Raw genomic sequence first — 7,904 nt, 5'->3', positions numbered from 1 at the left:
CCAACCATGGCAACAGCACTTCTCTCACATCACCCCGACTGCTCGAGGCAGATCGCTGACCTCCCCGAGCCTGGATTTGAGCGAAGTTTCTTCCTATTGAAATTGAGTTTTTTTTCTTTCAACTGTCACAAGAAATTGTTGGGTTTCATTCCTTTAATATTGACAGCTCTTTACATTACAGTGCAAAGTGCCTTGAGATAACTGTTGCTGCAAATTAGAACTGTATAAATACAAGGTTTAATATATGCCGTATGCATAATTTTTGGTGATTTTGCTGATTAATAATTTATTGTGTTTTCTTCCCTGATATGTCCATTTTTTCTGCTTGGATCATTAATAGGCAATGGGTTGCTTAGTGAGCACAGCAGCAGCACAAAAGTGATGTATTGATACGGATTTTGCAAATGACTCATACACACACGCACACACACACCAGCAAACAGACTTTTCTGCACAGAAATGTCGCCCTGTGCTCCTTTCAGCAATTACTGAGCATGTTCAGAGTTAATGGAAAGCTGAGAGGATAGCTATCTATAGCTCTTCACCTTAGGTTGAAGGTCTGGCCGTATTTTTGTGCTTACCATGCACGTATATTGTGTTTGTGCATGTGCAGCTGTGGTGAAGTGCGCTTGCTCATGCATCTGTGCGTGTGTTTGCATTGATGTGGGAGGAGGAGGCTATTTATTTTGATTGTTTTCAATGAGGCTCCAATGCGTAGAATCCATAACAATACCATCAATCCACAGCAGGAGCAGCAACATGGATGTAATTTATATGGTAATGCAGCCTGCGTGGTTGCCCCAAGTTACACAGTGGACATCTCTGACAGTGGACAGCATGACTGTGCTGTAGCATCCTAATGCTATGTATAGCCACAGACACACACACACACGACACACGACACACTCTTGCACATTTCCGCAACAGGGAGGCATGTTTCAATTAGCAGACGCTGAAAGATGCCCAACTGCATTTGTGCTGCTGGGGCTAAAGGTCGAGTGTATTGTTTTGTGTCAAGCTGGGTCTGCTCTCGTATCCCTGGTAGAAAATAAAAACAAAAACAAAAAAATGTTTCTTGACAGGAGTGAGAAAGGACCTCCTGAAGCAGACGCTGGAATAATCTGGGAAGTATTTTGTTAGAATTCATGGCCTGCATCATTTGTTTTCCTGCAGCACACTGTAGCATACTATACGACTGTGTGCATGCAAATGTATCCACGTGCATTTGTGGTCAGGCTTGCTGTAAAAGCTGTCGACTCTGGCCTCCACCTTTTTGATCTATACAATGTTCCTTTCTGTTTAATCCCCTGGGAGCATTGTGTAGTTCATCTTCAGTTCTCCATCCTGTCCACTATCTTTGCACTTCATTTAGGTGAATATAGGCTTTTGTATTTGTATAGGTTTTAAAGCACAGCAAAGCTCAATCAGTCAGTACTTTGTTGCGGTTGTGAAGTACGACACGCAACGACTTTTGAGGTCTGTGTCTGTCTCTGTTCCTTCGTAGAATAGTCTTTGATGAGACCATCAACACTGTTATTCAATTCATCATCTCCTTGCGTTTCTTTTCAAAGTTCTGTTGACATTAGTTTGTAATTGGTTTCCATTATCCCAGTGCACTTCACATTATATGAAGGCCAAAGGATATTGTTAAGAGGCCACTAATCATCAGAACCTATTACTTCTGAGTGACCTCAGAGCCATCTTCTGTAGAGGTGGTTTTTGATTTGTGATTGAAAAGATGGAACAAGGTAAAGGTCTTTTGAGGATTTCTGCCTTTAACTTTTCATCTACCTGCATACATATCCTTTTTCTTTTCCCTTTCAAATAATCCAGTTTCATTCATTCATTCCTTTTGTGCTGCTTCTGTGAGGCTGGCTGTAATTTTCACAGCGTTCAAGTTTTAGATAGCATATCTGGCCAGATGAGAAATGTGTCATTTAGGTTTGTATTTTCCACTCAATTTAAAAAAAAATGTCCGTTTTTTAATTTTTGTTTCGAATTGTGTGTAGTTTCACTTAACAACTGGACTGGGTTTGCTCATTTCTGTTTAGTTTTTATTCGTTTCTGGATTAGTCTTAAGTAAAAATCGATGGTTGCCCTTTGATTGCATTGAATATTTTGTGCCATCTGAGATGGCAAGTAGTTGCAGCAACAAGTAGTTGCAGCAGCCAACTGGTTACTTGGAAGTTGAATAACCTTTGGGTGACTTCTGTATGTGATTTGACTCACAGGTGATCACTCTCAGCCAGATCGGCCAAGGTCTGAAAATAATTTCCATCTATTTTATGAATGCAAAGGCACTACAAACACATTGCAATCAACCCGAGTCACTCAACTGTCAGGCGTCTTTGTAATACAGGATTTAACACAACTGGTTGCTAACTGGTTGTATTTGTTATATTCTTAGTTCCAACACCATGGTATTGGAATTGGAAGTTAGGCTCTTTACAAACTCACTGATTCATGTTCACAAGCCTCCTTGTGCTGTGTTGTGTTGACCAGCTGCATCAAGTTACTGGGTATTTTTCAATCAATATTCCATTTTCGTATGGTCACTAGTCACAGTGGTGACACTCAGTCACAGGCTTATAAATCAGTAATACAAATTTTACCGAAATGCTTAGTTATTTAAAAAAAAATTGTAAAGACTGGTAGAAACAGTTATTGTGTAAAAGTGTAGAAGCTTTATTCTCCAAAGCAATGAGTGCATAATGTAATGCAAACCAGTAATTTGAAGCTACTTTCCAAGTGGTACATAGAAGTACTGTGGAGTACTTTATTTTCAGCTCACTGAAATATTTCAAATATACCTGTTGCTCAATGAGAATTAACATTTTTTTCTTTACATCTAGATGACATTAACAGGCGACTTTTTTTTTTTAAGCCTACACTGAGAATTTGCTTATTTAAATCGTTTTTGAGTAAGCGAGTTAATTCTTATTGATTTAATTAATCATGTTGAATGACATCCAACTCAAAGTTGGCTCAGATATTTACAGTTTGAACATTTGGTCTTCAGTGACTCCAGAATAAATACTTCATGTTTGAATGGGAGCAGAAAAACAGACTAGTGAGAAATCGGTGGTTGCCGATTGAGAGTGAACAAAAAACTGTTAAAACAAGTAGATAACATTAATGGATAGGCTCAGTTTAAGCTCTGTTTAAATTAAAGATTCTTAGAAATGCTTGAGTGAGAACCCGCAAACTCAAATGTTATTTGATTTCATTAATAGTGATGATTAGCATCCAGCTCAAAGTTAGTTCAGATCTTTACTGTGTGAACGTGTGGTCTGGAATAAAACATTTTTTTGTGCATGGGAGCAGAAAAACGGAGACCGAACAGAAAATTTGATCATTTTTTTCTCAGAACCTTCATTTTTCAAAACATCTGATATTTTTGAGAGAAACTCTATGAGAACTTGGACCAATGTACTCTGAGTAAACCAGAAGAAGACTCTGAGTCATGCCCTGAAGTCTGGATAGCATCCTTTGCCCTACTGAAAGACATCTTCAGCCACAGCCCCGGGCTGTTTGTGTGTCCGTGGAGGATCTGCGTTTTTGGGAAGATGCCCCTACACTTGCGAAGTGACAAAGTGATGCTGGTGAGATGAAAGAAAGAAGCGTAGCACAAGCAGAGGAGAGCTCTAGGGCAGAGAAAAACCCAGACACTCTGTTACACATCAAAGAGGGAGCCAGTGATACAATCATCTCTTTAGGCAATGAAAGCCCAACTTTATTAATTAAAACACGTCTGTTGAATCATCTTCTCATCTCTCCCTTCCCACTTTACTCATTTTATCACTCATTTTCGGCAATGGCGCTGATTACGAAAGGAAAGAATAGAGGGGGTGGATGTGGGAGGACGCATAAAGCAGGCCGTTCCTGGATAGACTTCCACATCCAGTTGTTGCTCACACCAACAACAGGTGTGCGTCTTGCAAGTCGTGCAAAATGTGTAATATTAATAAGCAATGAATAAGAGGAAATAGGAGGCGAGAACTTGAGAAATAGGAAGAGAGGGGAGGAACAGGAAGAGATGAGATGGAGGAGATAGACTGAACTGTATGGATAAATAGAGAAAAGGGTCCATTGTGTCAACAGCTGTCTAAATAGCCCTCAGATCACTGTCAGGCACTATCGTACGCGCGCACACACATATATGTGCATAGTTAGGCACACACTGACTGACAGCACCCCCTCAGTCCAACATCTGTGCTGACAGCAGCCATGGTAATGAGTCTCTGCATGTGCCAGCATGGGTGTGTCGCTTCTTTTTCCTCCTTCTTTCCCGGCGCATAGCTCATTCAATCATTTCACTCGTCTTGTTGTTTTCCCCCCGCTCTTTTCTTTTCGTTATTTCTACTTTTTTTTTTTTACCCCTCGTCATCTTTTTAGGAGCACGTGCTGACTGACTTTTCCGCGCTCGAGTAGCAACTAAATGAGAAACATTGTCAAGTGTGAAGTTGTGTGGCAGATCGAAGCGCTTTTCAGGTGCACCGCGCCGCACGTAGAGGTGTGGAGGAAGAGAGGGATGAATGAAGGGAGAGATGAAGAGATGATGAATGGCTCTCGTTAGAGGGGTAATTTGTCTCTCCTTGTCTGACTGGGCTCCAGCTGTCGCTCCATCCTTCGCTCCACTCTGCTCTCCTCTCCCTCGGCCTACCGCTCCTCACCTCAGCCAGATGGGTGGACGGATGGACGGATTGAGGCAGGAGGGAGGGAGGGACGGAAAGGAAGGCAAGGACGCGGAAGAGAAGGGAAGGGAAAGCATTGAGGAGCCAACTAGCAGAATTATGCCTCATGTATAATTCCGTTGCCGAGTAAGGAATAGCTTCACGGAGAAACAATAGACGATGCTAAACTCATTCGCTCATTCACATGCAGTAGCTCATCAACAGGCAAAGCTTATATGCTCGTATGACTCATACAAGCAACTCAAAGCCTGGTGCCCGCAGAACAAACTAATGACGGCTGTGTGCATGTGCACGCCTGTGTGTCTTGTGTTTTACATTGTACACAAATCATCAAGGGACACTGCTAATACTTCTAATACAATGCTACAGTCTTAGGATTGCCTAGATTCTCCCCCATGATACGCTTCTTTTTCACACTAATCAACACTTGCGCGAGAGAGCTGTAGATTCAAAGTGAGTGAGAGACGGGCGCAGGGAGAGGAGGACTGAGAGATGTATACAGATGGCCAGGGAGGCGGCTGAAGGATGGCAATGAACAAATCGTCAGGAGAACCACGTGAGCTCATTGCCAAGTCTTTGTTCTAATAACACAAAGCAATTTCCACTGACCTTTCTAGAAATGTAGCGGGCAGAAATGACTGAGTTAAGGATGCCCCACAGCATAATTGCTAAGGAGATTAAAGTTCCCTTAATTGCTTTTGGCCAACTAGTGCAATTTTTCCTTTTTTTTTGTGATTAAAGGCATTTAGAATATTAATAACAGCATGTGCACGAGCTCTCACACACACAGACACAGCTGTGTGGACCCGCGATAAAAACATGCATGTTTCTTCTTCTGCTTCTTCTTCTTCTGCAAGGTGTGCTGCTACACATTTGGCATTTTTCTATTGCCAGTGGTCACCAGTAGCCTCATTGTAGGCTTTGTGAAATATGCAAATCACTAGGTTCCGTCTCATCATTCTTTAAAAAGTCACTTCATATAGATCATTGGGCCTTTTTTTTTTTTTTTTGCTCGTATCGGTGGCTTATTCCCCCTTTACCTCTTTATTCGTTTTGTTCCTGTCCTCCATCTTGCTCAGTCCCCTCTTATTGCCTCTTCCCCTCCTAATTCCCTTCCTCTATTGCTTTCTTCCTCGCATTTTTTTCCCTTTTATTGGCAATAAGTTTTGTCAGCTCATAGCTTCTTGACTGTCCCCCAAACCCCCTCCATACCTCTCTCTCTCTCTCTCTCGCTCTCTGTGTCTCTCCTGCTCTTGATTTCCCCGGTTAACCCTGTAACCTCACTGTCTCCCCCCACCTGCGTCCCCTTCTCTCCATCAGTCTCTGCCTGTCCCTCTCTGTCCGTCCCCTTTTCCCCCCTGTCGGCCACAGTGTTTGCTTTGCCATTGTTTATCCATTTTTCTCTGTTTGCTCTGATGAGATTGACCGTACACACACACAGACACACACACATACCTAAACAGAAGACAAGGCTAGCATGTCTCTGGGGTGTAGTTAACGTGGGGCTGTGGATCGATCCTAGCTCTGGTTTCCATGACGCAAAGCTCTGAGCTGGAGCAGTTTGGACAGCAGGATGGAGGCATCAGTCTGTCTCTGTTTCTATCAAATAAATCTCTGCAAAAGCCGCGACAACACCTGGAGTCAAAGGTGTATTTACCATGATTAATGCGTTTCATTTTGATGCCGCATAGAAGGGCGCGTTAGCCAACAAATATGTCCAACCGCTTTGTTTCTTAAGTGATGTCTGCATTGATCTTTCTCCTCTCCCTCGCCCAGGTGCCGTTTCCCCCCCGAGGCGAGCAAAATTGCATTGTCACTGAAAAAAAAGCCCACCATACCCCCCGATCTATCATGCCCTTTGCAGTTTTTTGATTCCTGTCAATGCTCTGTGATGGGAAGATGAATGCTGTCAAATTACAATCACACCACATCTGTATTCTGAAGGAGCGCCAGTAAGGGGAAAAAAAGAAAGGGGGGGAGATAGTGCAATGATGAATGTGCAGCTATCTTTTCTTTTTCTCCAAGGTCTCAATGCTTTTCTGTCTTTCTCCTGCTATGTTGCTGACTGTTTTTGTTCTGTGTGAAAAGAAAGAGAAAGGAGACTGAAAGGCTGTGTTTTCGATTTTCCCGCTGAAGTCTTCGGCGACAAGCGAACAAATAGATGAAGTTTGTAGAACTGGAGAAGAACTAGACCGCTTTCCCCCACACACGTAAACTTTGGGGGAGAAAAAATGGGTAATTTGTTATTGTAAAGAAGAAGAAAAAACATGGCTGGCTAACAAGAGATCTTACTTTGAAGGAGGAGAAAATAAGTGATTGTGTTAAAAAGTCTTCGGTCGACTATCTAATTAGTAGTTATAATAACCTGAGTCCTTCTGTGGATTGACTGGACTCAGTGGCCTCATTCTTATCATATTGTTGATTGATTGAGCTGCAAATATGGCAGACATAATTATTCTATATTTTGAGCAGTCTCTAAATAGAATTTATTAGATTTGTCTTTGTCCTTGATTCCAAACCTTTGGAGAGTAGAGTGAATTCTCTCCATCCCACTCTTCTCTCTCTGGTGTACGGGACAGCCTGATTGTGTCCACGCATCCCATGGCTCCTACTATTTAAAGACGACTTGGCTGTTAACTTTCTTTTGTCTTACCCATGTAGAGGACAATCGTATCATGGATGTAGGTCCTAGCAGCAGTCTTCTACCATTGGTGTTGAACTATTTTAATGACAAAATAACAGATGCTTATAAATTGCACCATTGGTCAATTCAGTATGACCCCATTGCTTCATTTGGTCATTTTTTAGGTGTTTTCAGGAGTAGATAGCGTCCTGTGTTAATTTTGGCATGTGTATGAAAAAACATGTATGTATATACGTGTGTGTGTGTGTGTGCGTATAGTACTGTGAATGGCTTTAAACCACTTATATCAATATTTCATTTTTTTTAAAAATGAGAAAACGGCACTAAAATTGTCATGACTTGAAAGGAAACTTTTTTTGTACTCATTAATGCACTTAGGAGATCTGCACTGATCGTTCTCTGTGTCTCAGCCTTCTGTGATTGTACCCAGCATGTTCTACATTATTAATATCAGGGGATGCTCAAAGAAGCAAGTTTAATTAGGGGTTAACCGGATAGCTTTGTTGAGTACAGTGTGCGTGCAGCAGGTGTTTCAATCCGTGTGCAGATTTTTAAGCCTTAAAGGT

The 7,904-nt window shown here is 41.9% G+C and overlaps 1 protein-coding gene across 8 annotated transcripts in view; it reads left to right on the top strand.

Moving 5' to 3' along the window:
• The window catches only part of tenm2a (teneurin transmembrane protein 2a), a 216,665-nt gene that overhangs the window by 144,809 nt on the left and 63,952 nt on the right, over window positions 1-7,904 (top strand). The window lies entirely within an intron of this gene.

This window comes from Pundamilia nyererei, unplaced genomic scaffold (genome assembly GCF_000239375.1).
Source record: "Pundamilia nyererei isolate P.nyererei 1_Seehausen unplaced genomic scaffold, PunNye1.0 scaffold00001, whole genome shotgun sequence".
Lineage (NCBI taxonomy): Eukaryota > Metazoa > Chordata > Actinopteri > Cichliformes > Cichlidae > Pundamilia > Pundamilia nyererei.
Note: the sequence above shows the minus strand (reverse complement) of the source record. Positions and strands in the feature narration are given on the sequence as shown.